At 39.0% G+C, this 20,487-nt stretch overlaps 1 protein-coding gene across 10 annotated transcripts in view; it reads right to left on the bottom strand.

The window, feature by feature from the left end:
• ERBIN (erbb2 interacting protein) overlaps positions 1-19,172 on the bottom strand; it is a 109,979-nt gene extending 90,807 nt beyond the window's left edge. For 2 of the 10 annotated variants that reach the window (XM_029218848.1, XM_029218849.1), the window contains exon 1: positions 18,475-19,170. The gene's annotated coding sequence lies outside the window, so the exon portion shown is untranslated. Of the gene's footprint in view, positions 1-18,474 lie in introns of all 10 variants that reach the window. The other 8 variants (XM_029218851.1, XM_029218854.1, XM_029218846.1 and 5 more) reach the window with 7 other exon arrangements.
• Positions 19,173-20,487: the final 1,315 nt, after the last annotated feature.

Here is a 20,487-nt window from a genome sequence, read left to right as displayed (position 1 = left end):
TTATCAGAATAAAGGTAGGGCTACTTATAGACTAGGAAAGTAGGACCTCAAATATTTATTCTTTGCCCTCACTTGAGCCTAGAACAGTTCTTAGCACAAGGTAGGTGCTTAAATGCTGTTGTTATATCTAACTTCTAAGCTAGAAGAGAACAGAATCTAGATTCTATATTATCCTCCAAAAATCTACCTCAAATCCTTGCTCCTACATGGTAAGCAGACTATATAGGTGAGACACTGTAGTGCAGGAAAAAACTATACTCCATAAACTGATACACTGGAACCTCTTCACCTTGTATACAATTCAAAGAACTAAACACTCTACTCTGAAGAAAGTGCCTAATACTAGTATATACGCCAATGCACGGCAGAAGATAGTAGATTAAAAGTAGAACTTTGTTTCGTCTTTTTAAGGTATGATGAGTAGATCTAAATTAATCTGTCAAGTATATGCTGAGAATCTATTCATTATGTGTTAAGTACTATGCTATGAAAATAACAGATGGAAACACTATAAAATCCCATCAATAATAAACTACAGCAGAGCTACATAAAATTACAAAACCATTAAAATGCTATCTTTTTATGCAGAAATGGAAAACTGCTCATAATAAAAAGAGGACAAAGAACAATTTTTTTAAACAAAAAGTAACCTTATGCATATATACACAGGCTTAAGAAAAAACTAGAAACACAACAAAATATAATAGTAATTATCTCAGAGGTGGAACTGCATGTAATTTTTATTTTCTATTTTGAACCTCTCCTTAAGTTAAAAAAATGTCTACACACACAAATATTCCCAACTGATTTTCAACAAAGATGCAAAGCAATTCAATAGAGGAAGAATACAGCCTTTTCAAGAAATAGTGCTGGAGCAGTTGGATACCCAGAGGCCAAAAAGATATCCTTGACCTAAATCTCACACCTTATACAAGAACTGACTCAAAATGGATTACAGATTTAAATGTAAAATGACAGAACTTTCAGAAGAACACACAGAAAATTTTCAGAATACAGGGATAGGCTTAAGCACCAACCATAAAGAGTGATAAATTGGACCTCATGAAACTAAAAACTTTTGCTCTGCAAAAGACCCTGTTAAAAATATATTTGCAAATCGCGTATCAAGAAAGGATCAGTATCTAGAATATATAAAGAACTCTCAAAATGCAACTGTAAAATATATATATATATATAACTAGAAAGTGGACGAAAAACAAGAACAGACATTGCAGTGAAGAGATATACAGATGGTGAATAATCATATAAAGGATATTCACCATCATTAACCATCAGGGAAATGAAAATTAAAATATGATGAGATACCACTATGTACCAAAAAGAACGGCTAAAATAAAAAGTAGTAAGAAAGTAAGAAATAGTAACACCATCAAATACTGGCAAGGATGTGGAAAAACTGGATCTCTCATACACTGCTGGTGAGAATAATGCAAACTAGTATGGCCACTCTGGAAAGCACTCTGACAGCTTCTTATAAAATTAAACTACACAACACAGCATTACACTCAGACATTTATCCCAGAAAAATGAGAACTTATCTCCACAGAAAAACCCGTACATGAATGTTCACAGCCCAAAAGTGGAAACAACCTAGATGTCCTTCAACATGAAACAGTTAAACAAACTGGTAGTACATCCATACTGTGGAATATCACTCAGCAATAAAAGTCAATGAGCTATTACTATAAGCAACAACTTTGATGAATTTCCAGCGAATTAGGCAATTAGCCAATCCCAAAAGTTATATACTATATGACTCCATTTACACAGTTTTGAAAAGACAAAAAGGGAGGGAGGGAAGTATGGGAAGGAGATGTTATTGTAGTAATAAAAGGGCAACGACAGGGATTCTTGTGATGATGGAACTATTTTGTATCCTGACTATCAATTTCAATATCCTGGTTGTGATACTGTACTATAATTCTTCAAGATGTTCCCTCAAGGGGAAAAATCTCACTATATTATTTCTTAAAACTACATGTGAATCTACAATTATCTCAAAATAAAAGGCTTAGCTCCAAAGAGAAGCCCGAAATGCAACATTAATAAACTAGGGGAAGAGAGAAAAATGCTAGCATTTTTACTTTTATTTAAAAAAGAAAAAATTTAGTTAAGCTAACCAAAATATCCAAAAATAATTAGAAGAGTTTATATATTTAAGTTTTAAATTAAATAGCTAAGCACTTTTTAAAAGTTACAATCCAAACTAAACTCTTAGAAGAAAACATAGGGAAAAACTTCATGACACTGGATTTGGCAGTGAGTTCCTGGCTATGACACAAAAAGCAGAGGCAACAAAAGAAAAATCAGACAACTGGATTTCATCAACATTAAAAAAATTTTGTGCCTCAAGCCACTATCAACAGAGAAAAAGGTAACCCACAAAATGGGAGAAAATATTTGCAAATCATATATCTGGGTAAGGGATTAACATCCAGAATACAGAGAACTCCTAAAGCTCAACAACAACAGAACAACCAGATTCAAAAATGGGCGAAGACATCTCTCCAAAGAAAACATATAAACAAGCATACAAAAAGATGTTCAAAATCACTCGTCATTAAGAAATGTAAATCAAAATGATGAGATACCACCTTCACAGGCATCAGGATAGCTACTATCCAAAAAACAAAACTAAACAGAAAGGGAGTGTTGGCAAGGATGTACTGAAATTAGACCTCTCATTAGACCACTTGGGCTCTGTTGGTGGAAATGTAAAATAAAATAGTACAGGTAACTGTGGAAAACAATATGGCAGTTCATCAAAAAACTAAAAATGAAATTATCATATGTTCCAGCAATTCCATTTCTGCGTATATACCCAAAAGAATTGAAAGCAGGGTCTTGAAGAGTAGTATCTGTACACCCATATTTATGGCAGCATTATTCACAATAGCTAAAACATGGAAGCAACCCAAGTGTCCATGACAGATGAATAGTGAAGCAAAATGCGGTTACATACAAAGGAATATTCAGCCTTAAAAAGGAAATCCTGACATATGCTACAACACAAATGAACTTTGAGGACATTATGCTAAGTGAAATATGCTGGAAGCAAAAGGACAAATATTATACGATTCTATTTTTATGAGGCACTTAAAGTAGTGAAAATCATAGAGAAAATTAAGTAGAATGGTGGCTGCCAGCAGCGGGGAGGAGGAGGAGTGGAACAGGGAGTTATTGTTTAATGCGCAGAATTGCAATTTTGCAAGATGAAGAGTTCTGGAGATGGATGGTGGTGACTGATGCACAACAATATGTACTTAATACCACTAAACTGTACACTTAAAAATGGTTAAGACAGTAAAGTTTATGTTATGTGAACTTTTATCATAATCTAAAAAAAATTTAAGTTATAAATCCAAAGAAGGGAAAACTTCTCAAATATTTGGGGAAGCTTCAGTGGAAACAATGGGGTTGGGCTGGATGGATGAGTAGAAAGAGGCAAAAAAAAAAAAGTATATTTTTTAAAATGTGAGATTACAAATTGCATGCTGCTTTAGTATAACTCTTTCCATGAAACTTCTTGGCTCAAATATTGATGCTTTTTTTTTTTGTAAACTGAGCTGTACTCCAGTTATTTCTAAAATTAAAAACAATCATCTATGACAAACTAAAATGTGCCAAAGGAAAAAGAAAAGGTGTATTAACTCAAGGTGTCCTCACTTACATGAACCCAGAACTTTTTTTCTATAACACCTATTAAAAATATTTGGAAAATAGTGCTGTTCTAGCTGCAGTTAGAAGTATAGTTCTGGGGGGGGGGTGACGAGAAACAAAGGAAAGAAGGATTTAGTTTTAGGGATCTAATGCACAGCATTATGATTGACTATAGTTAACAAGTATTATATACTTGAAAGTTGCTAAGTGAGTAGATCTTAAATGCTCTCACCACAAAAAGGAAAAGGTGAGTATGTGAGGTGATGGAAGTGTTAGCTACCCCAAAGGCAGTAATCATATGGCAATACATGTGTATCAAATCAACCCATTATACACCTTAAACTTACACAATGTTACATGTAAACTGTATCTCAATAAAGCTGGGGGAGGGGGAGGGAAGATGAGAATTGAAAGGAGGCACAAAATAAACATTTAGCAAATTTAAAAAAAAATAGTGCTATTCTACAGAAACTATCCACTTCAGAACATACCAAGTAAAATTCTGGTATAAGGGAAAAAAAAGCCAGAGTCAGGAAACCGAGATTTTTTTTTGGCCGTGCCACGCAGCTTGCGGGACATTGGTTCCTCGACCAGGGATCAAACCCAGGGCCATGGCAGTGAAAGAGCCAAGTCTTAACCACTGGACCACCAGGGAACTCCCTGGATTAATTTTTTGAATCTCACTTATGTCACTAATAAACTAAATGACCTCTAGGACTTCACCTCTCCCTCTGGGCCAAAAGTTTCCCTTTCTGTTAACTGAAAAGAAAAGAGTGGTTACTTAGACTAGACTGTTTCTAAGTCGCTTTCAGTGATAAAATCCACTGAATATGAGGAAAATATCAGCATTCTGGGGAACGTCTTTCATTTATACCAAATTATCTATTAAATATATTAAAAGGAAGGATATGATCAAGGTCAGTGAAACATGTAAATTGACAAAAATAAACTAGGGTGTAAGCAGTGGCAAAGATCTCTTGGGAAACATTTACTATGTGTATGAACTACATAGCTAGAAGAGTTTACTATTATGATCAAATAAAGGACCAAAATAACTATCATTAAAAGATACACAGGGGCTTCCCTGGTGGCACAGTGGTTGAGAGTCTGCCTGCCGATGCAGGGGACACGGGTTCGTGCCCCGGTCCGGGAGGATCCCACATGCCGCGAAGCGGCTGGGCCCGTGAGCCATGGCCGCTGAGCCTGCGCATCCGGAGCCTGTGCACCGCAACAGGAGACGCCACAACAGTGAGAGGCCCGCGTACCGCAAAAAAAAAAAAAAAAAGATATACATAATACTACTGTGCATCACACTAAATACTAAGAGTTGAAGGAAAATGTTTGTAAGTAGTAGCATTTTTCTCAGAAATAAATCAAAAAGCAGTAAAGGAACAAGGTTCAAGAAGCCATTCTCATACCACTGAAGTCACCTTCGAGAGACAGTTACGGGACAGAATAGTGATAGAAGGAACCAACTTCTACTTAAATCAAGCTCAGAATTTAGCAAGTTTTCTTGTTTCCTTTCCAATTCCCCCAGCCAGACAATGCTAGAGAAAGATAGTATGATTAAATGAAAACTCCTGGGCAACAATAAAAATCCCCTCGTTGAAGACTAAATTAATCAGACTGCTATCCTAATGTTGGAGGATGATCTCAAGCAACAAAAGGAAATGAGGAAACAGACATCTCTCCAAAGAAGACACACAGATGACCAAGAGGCACATGAAAAGCTTCTCAACATCACTAATTATTAGAGAAATGCAAATCAAAACGACAATGAGGTATCACCTCACACCGGTCAGAATGGCCATCATCAGAAAATCTACAAACAAATGCTGGAGAGGGTGTGGAGAAAAGGGAAACCTCTTGCACTGCTTGTGGGAATGTAAATTGATACAGCCACTATGGAGAACAGTATGGAGGTTCCTTAAAAAACTAAAAATACAATTACGGTATGACCCAGCAATCCCACTACTGGGCATATACCCTGAGAAAACCATAATTCAAAAAGACACATGAACCCCCATGATCACTGCAGCACTATTTACAACAGCCAGGTCATGGAAGCAACCTAAATGCCCACCGACAGATGAATGGATAAAGAGGATGCAGTACATATAGATACAATGGAATATTACTCAGCCATAAAAAGGAATGAAATTGGGTCATTTGTAGAGACGTGGATGGACCTAGAGACTGTCATACAGAGTGAAGTAAATCAGAAAGAGAAAAACAAATATTGTATATTAACGCATATATGTACAATCTAGAAAAATGGTACAGATGAACCGGTTTGCAAGGCAGAAATAGAGACACAGATGTAGAGAACAAATGTATGGACACCAAGGGGTGAAAGCAGGCGGGGGTGGTGATGGTGGGATGAATTGGGAGATTGGGATTGACATATATACACTAATATGTGTAAAATAGATAATAAGAATCTGCTGTATTAAAAGAAAAAGGATATGAGGGAAGAATTTTACAGTTGAAAAGATAGGTTACTAAGTACTTGTCAGGATGCATATTAAATTATAATACATGAGACTATACAATTTAGTATATTTATAATTCAATTTTCACAAAGGTGCTGTTACTCATTCATCTATAATTATATACCTAGAAAATATACCACACCATCTAAAAATCTATTAGCAATTTTTAAAAAGTCCTCAGTAGAATGCAGTAGGTAATAAATATGAAAAATCCATCTCCTCCCTCCATTTAAGTATCCAGATAAAAATACAATGAAAGAAATAGCCCCATTCATAACAGCAGCAGCTCTCACCTTCCCTCCATTAAGTTTTTTGGAAATAAGTTTAATGAAAAAATATACATAATTCTTAACAATAACAAAAAATATGCATACTAATAAGAAACATGGATATGACAAGAAGAAAATCATAAAATCCACTGAAGGGCATAAAGTATTAAATAAATGGAAAATTTACTTTCCTAGAAAGAGATATGCTATTGTAAAGGTATCAATTACTTCTTAAACTATCTATAAATTCAAGCACTCTCAATCAACATACCAACAAGTAGTATTTTTAGAACTTAATGATTCAAGTTCACCTGGAAAATTTTTTCAAAAGTAGAGTAATAAAGTGACACTTCCAGATATTAAGCATACTATAATGAGGAGAGGAGGGAAAATGAAGATAGCATAACAAAAACACAATAAATAAAAAAGAAGACTTTCATATAGATTAAGTATATTTGGGAATTTTCTATTGATAAAGATAGAATTTTAGAAGTAAAAAAGGTGATTTATTCAACAAATGGTGTTACAACAACTGGTTAGAAATTTGGAGAGAATCAATCTAGATAATTATTTCACTCCTTAAGTCAAAGTAAGAAAACTTAGGTTATTATTTTTATAATCTTGGCATTAATCCTTTCTAAGAATACCCTTAAGCCCAAAAATGCACAGACTGACAAATATGACTACATTAAAATTTAAACTTCTAAATGGCAAACACCATAACCAAAGCATATAAGTAACAAGTCAACTAAATCCATGTAGAACACAAAAGACATACAAATATGTAATATTCCTAAAACAATTTTTACATTTAACTTGCCAACATCACAGTTAGTAAGTTGCAATCTGACTCCAAAGCCTATGTTATATATATACTACTATGCTGCCTGTCTCAGATTTGCACAAGTACTTTAGCTAATATCCAATTTGTTCAAGAATGCTCATAAAGAGGTACTCTCATATATAATTGGTGGAAGTATAAATGGATACAAACTCTTCAGAGGGAATCTGATTCTATCAATTTCAACTACACACATAGCAAATGCACTTTAGGTATTTATCCACCAGAAAAAATTCATACAAGTGTAAAAATTTACATGCAAAGAATACAATAATAAACCTATATTCTGTACAGCACTGTCATGTATATGAAACAAAATTCATATTTATGGCAAGACAAGAGAAATTTAAATGTAAAATTTTTCTCTGCCCTCTCCTCACACTGTACATTGTGTATCCACATTATGCATTGACCAAACCTCCCCCATCAGCAGGAATACCTGCTCAACCATAAACAGCAACATTCTGCCAGCATCAACACGACAACTCAAAGGATAGCATACCTTCTTGACCCTGTAAAGGGTCACATGACCCACCACAATGGCACTTATATCTGGATTATGTAAACTGTCAATAATTTATCGTACAGCCCTCTGTCTCAAAAAAAACTTATATACTATGTGTTGACTTCTAATAGGTGGAATAGTTCTCAGAGCTTTCTGAGATGCTCTTCCCAGGTTATAATCCTCAAATTTGGCTCAAATATAATTTTCCAATTCTTAGATGGACTGATTAATTTTTCATCAACATGTATAACAACCTAGAAACAATTCTAATGCTAATTAACACATATACATACCTACTATATCCCCTTAAATATAAATGGAATATATCTTCCATTTTTATTTACAGATACTTACACATGTACACAATGCACACTTACATGTTTGAATACATACAGAAGTCTTCAGAAGAATAAAAAACACACTGAGGATCTCTGGGAAGTGGAATTATAGGGAATTTTCATCTTCTATATTATAAATTTCTGTATTTGAATTTGTACAACGAGTTAAAAAAAAATTAAGGTAATTGTTTTAGCCCTTTGCCTAAAAAAAGCCTCTCAGTGCTTGTACCTTGTCCAGCCCTCCAAGCCTACCCTAAAGTATGTCACTCTATAGATACCTAAAAGACAGAATTGATAGAAATGGTACTGATTTCAATAACCAAGTTCAAAAAAGATAAAGAAGGCAGACTCTCAGGATTTCTAGCTTGGGAACAATTTTCAAAAGAAAGAGCATACAGGACATTATGTTGCTATCAGGTATCTCTGACCCATTGAACTGCATCTACTATACAAAGTCTCTGATATTCTTCAGCTAGCCCCAGGACAATTAACTAAATCTTTTCAAGTACCCAGAGATTAACAGGGCACCCAAAGAATCCGTTTGTTGCCACCAGGATCCTTATCTTTTCCTAAAAGACTGAGAGTAAATCTATTCTAGCCACAAAAAGATATCCCAATATGCCTCTAAAATCACTTCCAAAATCTCCAGGGATGGGGGAAGTCAAACCAACTTATTCTAGACTGGGTGATAGCCTCGGCAAGGAGATTCATTTTTAGATTACACGTTTCTTGTGGCGGCCCTAATACAAATGACACAACTTTCTCCTACCCCAGCCCACAGCATTCTAGAATTGGTCTAAGGTTTGAAATTCCAAGGACACAATTATCAAGAAAATAAGATACACGCTCCAAACTTTGGGATTATATAAACAATAAAGCCTTCATATGGAAAAATACAATTGCACCAAAATCACTGCATTCATACTAAAATAGAGCCCCAACATTATCTCCGTAAGGAACCTATCCAACATAGACCATAAACGTACTGATTCATTCCATCCACCTTTCATATAGTAACCTGGAATTACTAAGGAATGAAATATTTCACCTAAGTATATTTTACCACGTGCTATATTTTAGAATTTTATCCCTTTAGAAATACGTCAAAAATTAACTGGACTACAGGGACTTCTGGCTGAAAATGTCTCATCAAATGTTTAACTCATCTCCCTCACCAAAAAAAAAAAAAAAGTACAGAAACAAAACTAGTTCTCACTATCAGAAAAAAGTTACAAATATGGAAAGGGAAAACACTAGAATGAACTCTGTGGTGCTGGATTAGAACCAGAAGTACCACTGCAAAATCATTCTATATTTATAGAAATATAGATGCAAATGTGAATGTGTACGTGCGCGCACATAAAAATATCCCCTACCTCTATATACTAAGAAGGCCAGGTGCAGCAACACTCCAAGAGCAATGAGCACAAGAAGTGCCCCGATCTTGGCTTCTAAGTACCATTTTCCACTAAAAATAACTGCGGCAAGTTTGAAGGTAAGTCTGGAACAGCATATTGTGCTAGATACAAAAAAGTGCTCAAAGAAGGAAGAGGTATGTCAAAAAGAAAATAAACCAGATGGAAGGGGTTTCCACTAGCCTAATCAACAACAATTTGAGTACCAAAATAAATGATAGATTATAACTCAGTGAATATAATAGGTAATCATGAATAGACAGAGATGTAAATAAAGGAATACATTAAAAATCTGATGAGGAACAAAATATTTACATAGTTTCAACACCTAGCCCAAAAATATTAATTACAAATGAGAAAGGAGTACCTTGACATAGGTAATGTCTGGCACTTACAACCTTAATCACATAACCAATTCCTATCAATAATGGGACAACTGAAATTGCCTGGCACCTCATAAGATACAGGAGAAGAATGCAACACCACTTCCATGATAATCCTGCCAAAGATCTAATAATGAAAATCTAATTAAAATGTCAGAGAAATGCAAATTAAGGGTTATTCTACAAAATAGCTAGAGCTATAATCTTCAAAGTATCAAGTCAGTCCCCTGAAAGTAAAGATAAAAACTGTTCCAGATTAAAGAAGACTAAAGAGACATGACGACTAAATGCAATACATGATTCTAAACTACTTTTAATCTAAAAGACATTGGGACGATTTGTCAGATTCAGATGTTAGTAATGTATTCTTGTTAACTTCCTAATTTAATAGTTATGATGTTATTATGTAGGAGAATGCCCTTGTTTGTAGGAAATAAACATTAAAGTATCTGGGGGTGATGAGGCATCAGAGGTGGACAGCTTACTATCAAATGGTTCAGGAACAAAAAAAATTCTTTGTACTATGCTACTAACTTTCCTGTGTATCTGTCATTGTTCCAAACTTTAAAATATGAAAAAAAATTACAAAAGAAACAACTATAGTGGCACTAAAAAACCTAGGAGGGGTACATCTACAGATAAGAACAGAAAGGAATTTGTAGAGAATAAAAAGTGGATTGGGGTGGGGCTGGGGTGGTGGTGGAGAGGGCGGATGACAACAAAACACATCTGAAGAACCAGATACACAAGACAAGTATAAAGTGGGATCTCCAAAAAGGATATGTTTTCTTAGCAAGAACCATTGGAAGAAGTGTGTGTCCCGGGCAGTCAGCCAGGTAATAAAACCATAGTAGAACAGCTGTATGGCTAAGGCCTCCAGCACAGCTCTCAATACTGTGGGAGATCTGACATTTGGACAGTATAACTGTGAAACAGGGGAATATTATCTCCTGAGGGACAAGAAATATGTGTAAAAGAAAAAGCTACCCTAAGGAGAAACCCATTAGCTAAATACACCAAAGACAGAAAAACTGGGATTCACTTGGGCTGGGGAAATACACTTAAATGACCAATACAGTATAGTCTGGACCATCATATAAAACTTTACAATGAAAAATCTAACATTTGAGGAAAAACCAAAAGCATGATGGATATACCAAGCACAAGAACAAACTTCCTATATTTTTAACAGAGCAAACAGAAGTCAATGTAAAAGTAATATATATCTCAGAGATTCAAGAGCTTATGTATGGACCAAAATACAACCAAAAAATAAAAATCAACTCCTATGAAAATGCAAAGCAAGAGTTCTTAGAAATTCTATTTTCCTTCCCAAAAAAGTAATGAAATAATTGAAAAGAACTGAAGACCAAATTAATGAGCTAAACAATCAAGCCTCAGGATTCTCCCAGAATGAAAAGAAAAAAAAAAATCAAAGCAAGTAACAAAAGCTCCACAAATACCAACATCCAGCTAAGTTCTCAAAGTGTGGTCAATGGGCCCTGGAAGTCCTGGGAGACTTTCAAGGACTTTTCAAGGTCAATACTATTTTCATCGTAATATTAAAACATCATTTGCCCTTTCCCACTATACTGACAGCAACAGTGGGTAAAATCGCTAGCATCTTAGCACACAGTGACATCAAGCTCAACTAGCACCATTACATATTCCCAGATTTCTTTTCAAATGCCACTTTCACTTAAGTATATCTTTTTTTTTTTTTTTTTTGCGGTACGCGGGCCTCTCACTGTTGTGGACTCTCCCATCGCGGAGCACAGGCTCCGGATGCGCAGGCTCAGCAGCCATGGCTCACGGGCCTAGCCGCTCCGCGGCATGTGGGATCTTCCCAGACCAGGGCACAAACCCATGTCCCCTGCATCAGCAGGCGGACTCTCAACCACTGTGCCACCAGGGAAGCCCAAGTATATCTTTAATGAAGCAATAAAAAAAAAAATTTTTTTTTTAATTTGGCCGTGCCGCGTGACTTGTGAGATCCTAGTTCCCTGACCAGGGATTGAACCCCGGCCCTCTGCAGTGAGTCCTAACCACTTGACCGCCAGAGAATCCCCCTCCCAAAATAATAATTTTATTAAGTCTCAACTCTTCGATACATGTCTTCTTCATATTCTATGTGGAGAAATAGCAACCTTGAGGAAGAGCACTTGTGTAAATTACTTTGAGTTGTGAACTAAATTAGCCTTTTTTTAATGGAACAACATTTTGACCTTAAAGAGAGAATGAGAAATTATGGTCATATAGACTTAGGAATTTGGCAGACATTTTCTCAAAAATAAACCGAGTAAGCCTGTAACTTCAAGGGAAAAACACTGACAGTATTTGTTACCCATGATTAATATTCGAGCTTCCAAGTGAAAATTTAGAATTGTGGAAAACTTATATCTGCCACCCTGAGCTTTACAGCTTCGTATTAAGGACTTCTGATGAGATTACTGGTGACATTAACAACTTTTTTGGTTTTGTTACTGCATAATGAAATGTGTCAGCTTTGGGGAAAAAATGTGTAACTCACTGAACCTGTATTTCCCAAACAACCAATACACGGTGTTACGAAATCATAAACAGGTGAAAGATTCATTCGAAGTGCAAGATACACCACGGATTTTCAGATAATAAGAAATGGAAAATTCAGTGATATGGTTTCAGATTCAACACTGCAGCTCTCCTTTAAAAAACTACCACTTGTCAAATGTTGGCTAAAATACCTCTTCCTTTTCCAACCATGTGTCTGTATAATACAAGACTTCTTCATATACTTCAACCAACACAATATATTGCAAGATTGAATGCAGAAGCAGATATGAGAATCAAGCTGTTTTCTATTCAACCAAACACAAGAGACTTCCAAATACATATAACAATGCCACTCTTTGCTAAAGATTTGTTTTGGAAAACAGGTTTTTTAAAAAAACCTAATTTAATTTTTTAAAAATATTTTTATTAAAAGAGGGTTACACTAACAGGCAATGGTTTATTATTTTTTAATTAATTTTTAAAATTTTGTAATACAGGAAATATAATAAATATAACCCACATAAACTAAAGCTCTGTGGGGTTCTTAGTAAATTTTAAGAGAGTAAAGGGATCCTAAGACCAAAAAGTTTGAGAACAGCTGCCTTAGGGCTAGTTACTATTACTTGTAATTATACTATGCTATAATAGAGTGAATCCTCCTAAAGACAAATAAAATGTATAAGGCACTCATCCGCAAAGCAAGTTGTCTGAGACTACTCTATTTTTTTTTAACTTTTTATTTGTATACAATTTTTAAAGGTTACTTTCCATTTATACTTATTACAAAATATGGGCTATATTTCCCGTGTTGTGAGACTACTCTGTTTTCTAAGTTACTCAGTCTTCTTTTCCACTCTTCTATTCCCTCATTGTATTGGGTTGGCCAAGAAGTTTGTTTGGGTTTTTCTGCAACATCTTATGAAAAACCTGAATGAACTTTTTGGCCCACCCAATATCATAGGCCCTAGCTTCATGATGCTGTCAGTGTGCTTCCTCACCTCTTCTAGTACATCAAAAAGGCAGGAAACAGCTCAGTATAATCAAAAACAAATGGGCGGGCTTCCCTGGTGGCGCAGTGGTTGCGAGTCCGCCTGCCGATGCTGGGGACACGGGTTCGTGCCCCGGTCCGGTAAGATCCCACATGTCGCGGAGCGGCTGGGCCCGTGAGCCACGGCCGCTGGGCCTGCGCCTCCAGAGCCTGTGCTCCGCAACGGGAGAGGCCGCGGCAGTGAGAGGCCCGCGCACCGCAAAAAAAAAAAAGAAACAAAAAAAAAAAAACAAATGGGCTCTGAATAAGGATGTCCCTATGAATGAAGTCCCCAGATTTTATTACATCTATTTTGATTACTTAAATGTCTCTTTTATTATTTTCTAGTTCTTCTACCACACTCTATATACCTAAAGTCATAGGTAGATAAATAACCTCCAGATAAGTAGAATCTTCTTTTATTAACTTAATTTTTAGATATTCTTTCCTATTGTCTCACATACTATCAATTATAAAGCCCGGCGTGGCCTTAATCCAATGGTACCTGAAACAAAATCTGAAGTGAGAAGAATAAAGTGAGTGATAGAATTCCACTCTGTTTATTTCATAAAAACAGACAAAAGAAGGCAATTTCAAAAATTTAGGGACACTGACAGAGAAGACACCTAATTTGAGAGGTAGGACAGGAAGGAAAGGAACAAATAGGGAAGGGAGGTATAGAGGTATAAGCTTGTGTGTTTTAAGAGGCTGAAAGCATAATAAAGCAAGAAGGTATTGGGGGGAGGGTTAATTAATATAAGAATACATAACACCATGATATTATCTTAACAGGTAAATCTGGTGATATTAAAGAGAAAAAAAAGAATTGAAACAAAACATAAATAAAAACAAATACACTGTTGAGTATTAGGTTAATACTGACATGTAAACTGAGTTGGAATGAAAAGGGATATTCAGAGTTCAGTGGAGCTGAGCAAATAAATATTTTCTACTGTTTTAAACAACTTTTTAAGTGATAAGCATAGACTAGTAAAGTTCAAAAAGAGGAGAAGGGCAAAATATAATTAAAAAACAAGAACTAAACATGGAGAAAATAGGGGAAGTAAATGAAGCTAACTATAAAAATAGGAAGATAAAGGAATTAGAAGAGAAAGCTGAATAACAGATTTCTTTTTTTATAAAGACAGAAAAAGTTAAATATGAAAAATGATGTAGTACATTTCAAGTGATGATAGGCACCAAGAAATAAACAAAAAATAATAGGGAGTGGGCTTCCCTGGTGGCGCAGTGGTTGAGAGTCCGCCTGCTGATGCAGGGGACACGGGTTCGTGCCCTGGTCTGGGAAGATCCCACATGCTGCAGAGCGGCTGGGCCCGTGAGCCATGGCCGCTGAGCCTGCGCGTCCAGAGCCTGTGCTCCGCAACAGGAGAGGCCACAACAGTGAGAGGCCCCCGTACCGCCAAAAAAATAATAATAATAATAGGGAGTAAATCACAGAAAAGTAGAAGGCAGAAGTGCTGAGCTTATTTCCTTAGACAATTCAAAAGCAGATATTATCGAGCATAATCCACATACACATTTTTCATGGCAAACAGTGTGCATTTAAAAACTGAATAATCGGGACTTCCCTGGTAGCACAGTAGTTAAGAATCCACCTGCCAATGCAGGGGACACGGGTTCGAGCCCTGGCCCGGGAAGATCCCACATGCCGCAGAGCAACCAAGCCCATGCACCACAACTACTGAGCCCGTTCGCCTAGAGCCCAAGCTCCGCAACAAGAGAAGCAACTGCAATGAGAAGCCCGCGCACCACAATGAAGAGTAGCTCCTGCTCGCCGCAACCAGAGAAAGCCCGCGCAGAGCAACAAAGACCCAACGCAGCCAAAAATAAATAAAATAATTTTAAAAAAAGAATCCGCATAGGACATGGGTTCGAGCCCTGGTCCAGGAAGATCCCACATGCCGTGCAGCAACTAAGCCCACGAGCCACAACTAAGCCTGCGCTCTAGAGCCCGCGAGCCACAACTACTGAGCCTGTGCGCCACAACTACTGAAGCCCACGCGCCTAGAGCCCGTCCTCCGCAACAAGAGAAGCCACGGCAACTAGAGAAAGTGCGTGTGCAGCAACGAAGACCTACCGCAGCCAAAAAATAAACCAATTAATTAAAAAAAAAACTGAATAATTATTAACAGCTAAACACGGGTACAATATATGTTAAAAGGAAAACAGAAAGGCATCTTTAGGACTTTATAACACAGGTGTTCCCAGAATAAAAACAAGACATGTGACAGAGAAATAGATGAGCAACGGAAAAAAACGTAAGCAACAAAGTCTGTTTAAAGAGAATCTAGGTAAGCAGCAATTACAAAAAAAGATTACTTTCCTATCCAACCTCACTAAAATCTGCATAATCCCAAATACTTTGTAAACACTGCCATAATCTATTTCTAAGCAAAAAACAGCTTACACTCTAAACCATGTCATCTATAAGCAATTATTTAAAATAAATTCCCAAATATGCACCTAATTTTCTGAAATTTTCATGTGTTTCTTAAAGGCATCATTTACTACCAAGAGCTCAATACCAATATTCCTAAAATACCTGAATTTTAGAGATTTACCAATGATACATGCAAAATGTCTCTAACTATAATTATCACTTCATTAATAAAAAAATGCAATTAAAATTTGCTTTCCATATTTGAACCTCTGTAAGCTTTTTATACATGAAGTTTGTAACAGTTTGTTCTCAAACAGCAGGCAGACTTCATAACATAATATTTGAATTAATTAGTTGAAAGATTAAGTTTATCACTATGGAATACTCTTAAGTACCTTCAATAAACAGTGCCATTAAGAGCACATTTTGCGCAAACACCTTGGACATACTCTAGATTTGCCAATTTAATCTAAGAAAACCCACACAATGTTAACAGTATCCAAAATTTGAAGCCATTTTAAAATATTTTAATTATCATCTTTTTCAAACCTCTTTTCACTGTCACATTTTAAACGAGACTTTGAAAAATATTTATAGTTTGACAATAGTATAAAACCTAAAATTCATTACGTTAATTCAGTGCTAACCTAATAAAATTCTAAGTAAACTGAAAAGTAAAATTTTGCCCTGTTAAGGGGAAAAAAAGGACTCAGAGGCAACTACAAAGGTGAACATCTCACTTTTAAAAATGTGTTGTCTGCATTTAAACATACTATTGCTCCCTCAAGAAAAAAAAAAAATCAAGAGCTATATTTAAAAACAGGGATTTATTTAAGTAGGTATTTTCGAGGGCTATAATACTTTTTATAAGTAAAATTCACTAAGGCAGAGAAACATTTTCGCAAAGTGATAATTCTCTATAAAAGACTTGTTCTATTAAGGTTTTGCTGCTTGGAAGCCAAGTATAAACCATATAAGGAAACCGAAGTTCAATGCCATTTATTTTGTTCCCCTCTTTCAGATGCCCAAGAATAACCTCTTTTGTTGCCTAATGATACGTCCCAAAATCATAAAGTAGATTAGTTATACGCTTTAAATTTCTGGATAAAGCCACTTTGACCTAACAGGAATTACCTGATGGGTCACAAATCTTACCAACAATTTAAAAAATTAAAAAAATTTTAAAAAGGAGCTCCAGAGACTAAGCTCTAGGGAAAAATTCAAAACAGTACAGGGTAAGACTTAAAAGATTCCCATTCTGAAATATACTTGTGAAATAATTTGATCCTGTCCTTTAAGACCTACCTTTTCTTGTCTTTGAACTAAAGAAAGCCACCTATTTTTCCTTGAGGTAGCATGGGCAAATAAACATCAGTTTATATTTAAGATACACCTACCAACAAAATACCATATTTATTTAATATTTATTTAAAAGCACAGTACTATCTTTCACCTCCCTTTACCACAAAAGTACTGGGGGAAAAAACAACCTTAAAAAGACACACATTAAAGCACCACTGAAGAAACCGTTTGTGTTTGCTGCGACCAAAACTAGTTTCATCTATACAGACTACAGACTGGTTCAGAAGTGTTTACATCTATAACTGACTGATGGAATGTCCCCCCTGCTTCACTAATCCCTGCCCCCAAGGCAGATACTCATCACTTTCTGGGCGGCAGAACCGGCCAAAACACTTGGGCCAACATAAAAATGTAAATACTGTACTATTCAAAAAGCACAGCTGTTTATCACAATCAACGTGATGATGCCCATGAAAATTGTTTTAAGCGTTTTACTTCCCTTCCTGTATCTTCTGTTCTGAACTGCACATAAGTCCTAACAAGCCAAACCACTTACAGGTGTTTACGTTTGTTTTTTAATTATAACTCTCTCTTTGTCCCTAATACTTACTCCCTCCTTTTTCTTTCTACTAAGTCAGTGACAAGAAAAACCTAGCCGACAGTTGCTTTCAATTAATTAACCCAACAAGTATTATCAAGTTCTAAATGTCTGAAAGGAACAAGTTATTGAAGAAATGTATTACCCACCTAGAAAAACGACTAAGAATGGCAAAGGTTTTGGCTTATAAGATCCAAATGAAATATACCCATAAAGGTTGGTACTAAAAAAATCTCTATATACAATTAAACACAAAAGCCAAGTAATCGGTAACAGTATAAACAAATGTGGCAGCCATCTCAGCAGCAGCAAATCCCTCCCCGCAGCGACCTAACTTTCTTACAAAACAATAAGTTGCCGGGTTCAGCAACTTAATAAATCAGAAATATACATCGTATATGTTCCGGGAAACTAAAACTTCTGGACCTTGTGCCGAACAAAGGCACTCCTTCCTCGGATTGCTGAAAACTTTTCGACCCACCGCACTCTTACAACCTCTTCTAAAATAACCAGAGTCCAGATGGTAGAAGAAGGAATAAAATCAGTTCTACTATTCAGCACCCAAAACACTATCCAGTTCGACATGAGAAAGGGAGAATCTAGGTGAACTTCAGAAAAAGTGAAAAACGCTAGTTCCCTCACTTTCCTGGCCCGGGAGCTTTGTGACTCGTAGACACTTGTGAAAATTACCTTTCGGTCGGGCAGTGTCTCAGGGCCGCTTTTTCAAGGCTTCGCCTGACATGATTTCCTTCCCTTCATTAGTCACTTCGGATCCAGCCGAATTTCTCTCTCTGGTGAGAGCGGATGTGAAGTGGCCTCCCGCAGTAGGAAGAGTAGGTGGCTTTGGTGGGGGCTGGGACGCGGACTGGTTTCCTGGTCTCGAGTTCTGCAGGAGTTTCCCAGACCCAACTAGGATCTCCGCCGAAAAACAAAAACTTTTCACTCGTGACACCGCCCGGAATTACCGTGCGAAACTCACTTCCTGCCGTGGCGAGCAGCAGGATCCAACTCGGTCCAGAGGAACCCGGAAAACCAGCTCCACGCGCGCCGGGGAGGGGGAGGGCAGGGGGCGTCAGCTGCGAACCTGGGACTCCGGGCGACCCGCGCGCCCCGACACCCGACGGCGGCAGAAGCTGGCCGGCGGGGGGCGAAGACGCCGCCGGTGCGCTGGGCGAGCCTCGGCCGCGCTAGGCCGCCACCTCCTTCTCGCCGCCGCCCCCGGAGCCGGGCGGCGGGGTTATTGTCTCGATAGCGCCTGCCGCGCCCTTCGCCTGCGCCGCCGCCGCCGCCGCCCCGAGCCAGAGCCGAGGGGCCGGACAGGCTCGATGGCGGCCCCCTCCCCGGGCCGTCCGTCGGGCCGTCCGTCCTTCCGTCCGTCCCTCCCCGCTTTCCCTTCTCTCCCTCGAGCCCTCTTCTCCTCCCTCTCCCGTTTCCCCGCCGCCGTCCCCTCGCTCCCCTCCTCGTTCTTCTTCCCCGGCGGCGGCGGCTCCCCCGGGAAGCGCAGGGGGTGGGGGCAGGCGGCAGCTTCGTCTCCTCACGAGCTCGCGGGACCGCGGCAGGGGCCGAGGCTGCGTCCCGCGCCACCGCGCCACATTCACTCGAGCGAGAGAGTGCGAGGGGCTGGGAGGGGAGGGAGGGAGAGGAGAGAAAGGAGGAGGAAGGGGGCTGGGGCGGAGGGGAGTTACTGCCTCACAGGCCGCGGCGGCAACAGCGCCACCGCCCCGGCGGCGAGGGGGGAAGAGACTGCGCGCGGCGGCGGCTCCGCGGCGGGGGCGGGGGCGGGGGCGGGGGCGGGGCGGCCTCCCGCGGGCTTCGCCCCAACCGCCAACAGTCGGGCTGGAGGCCGGCGTGAGCCAGTCACCGCGCGCGGGGGCGGTGCGGGCAGACGTCGGCAGGGTGGGGGTGGAGGGGGCTGCGGGCCCGGGGTCGTGGGCCGGGGACCGGGGGGTGGGGTCGGCGGCGGCTGGGGGTTCGCTTGCGAAGCGCGGCATGAGGCCCGCTCAGGCCCAGGCCTGGGAGGCCTTCCTGCGGCTTCCCGGCTGCCCAAAGTGGGGGACTCGGATGAAGCCGACCCCGGCTGCCCCCGCCCAGCCTGGGAGACCGAGAGTCCCCAAGCCTCCTCCACCCCAGCCGATTGAGTTTCTTTGTACGACAGTAATCGGTGCGAAGGGTTCATGTCCAAACCGATTTTAAGGCTGCAGGTATCTCTTTCAACTGCAGCACTCCAACTTCCTCTAATGGCACGCTCAGTTTGCGAGAAACCACAGCGGCAGCGCGGTGGAGCTTCCCACGCCAGCCCTTGCTCCGAGCTTTCTCGGACAGCAACGCAGCTGAGGCTCCTCCAAGTCTCGACCTCACACCGGCGGGGAGACAAAGCTGGCACTGGGAGGGGGGAAATGGCCCGCGAAATTGCCTCGAGATAGTGCCTTTGTTAGAGGAAACATTGTATACACTCCGAACGCAACGTAGGCTTCCAACCCCGGCGGTTTCGGTGATGAAGTCGTTGAATTACGCTGGCCCTAGTGAAACTCAGCCTGGCAGGGTTTGCGTTTATTGCGGAGAGAGCTGCTTAGGCATTCCTATCAACACATATGGCATAAAACGCCTCAACCATAACATTGCAGTTTTTGCAGTTACCGCTTTAAATACGTTAACAGACAAGACGGCCTCGTTTTACCCCGAGAAGGAGCGCAATAGATAACG

The sequence above is a fragment of the Monodon monoceros genome, unplaced genomic scaffold (assembly GCF_005190385.1).
Source record: "Monodon monoceros isolate NGI ecotype Baffin Bay Population unplaced genomic scaffold, NGI_Narwhal_1 Super_Scaffold_12, whole genome shotgun sequence".
Lineage (NCBI taxonomy): Eukaryota > Metazoa > Chordata > Mammalia > Artiodactyla > Monodontidae > Monodon > Monodon monoceros.
The sequence above is the reverse complement of the archived record's forward strand: the minus strand, read 5'-3'. Positions and strand labels throughout refer to the sequence as shown.